Source organism: Crocuta crocuta, unplaced genomic scaffold, assembly GCF_008692635.1.
Source record: "Crocuta crocuta isolate KB4526 unplaced genomic scaffold, BGI_CrCroc_1.0 scaffold943, whole genome shotgun sequence".
Taxonomy (NCBI): domain Eukaryota; kingdom Metazoa; phylum Chordata; class Mammalia; order Carnivora; family Hyaenidae; genus Crocuta; species Crocuta crocuta.
Genome location: NW_027528208.1, coordinates 761,126 through 761,569, shown reverse-complemented (window position 1 = coordinate 761,569; position 444 = coordinate 761,126).

The window sequence follows — 444 nt, the reverse complement described above, 5'->3', positions numbered from 1 at the left end:
TGAGCCAGGAGGAGGGTCCCGGGGGTGGAAGGCTTGAGAGCAGAGAAGGATGGAGAACGGAGGGGAACTTGGTCAGGGTTGGAAGTTAAGAGTGGTACGGAAAGCCTGGAAGGGTTCTTGCAATGAGGGAGGGAGGGATCTGTAAGAAGTGGGGACAGGATGGGGAATTTGAAGGAGAAGAAGTCTGGAAGGGGGTCTTGTAAGGACTCTGGGCCTGGGGAGAGGGACATGTATAGAGACGTAAGGCCTGAGAGAGGAATCTACAGGCCTAGGCTCCAAGGGTGGATTTGGGGGCGGGGTGGGGTGGGGCACGGGCCCTACAGGGGGCAGGGTTGGAACCCAGAGGCCTAGCAGGATGGGAGAGCCAGAAACAGGAGAGCTAAGAAGATGGGACTGTAGGGTTGACACCAAAGAAATGAGGGTCCACAGGGCTCTTAAGAGTCC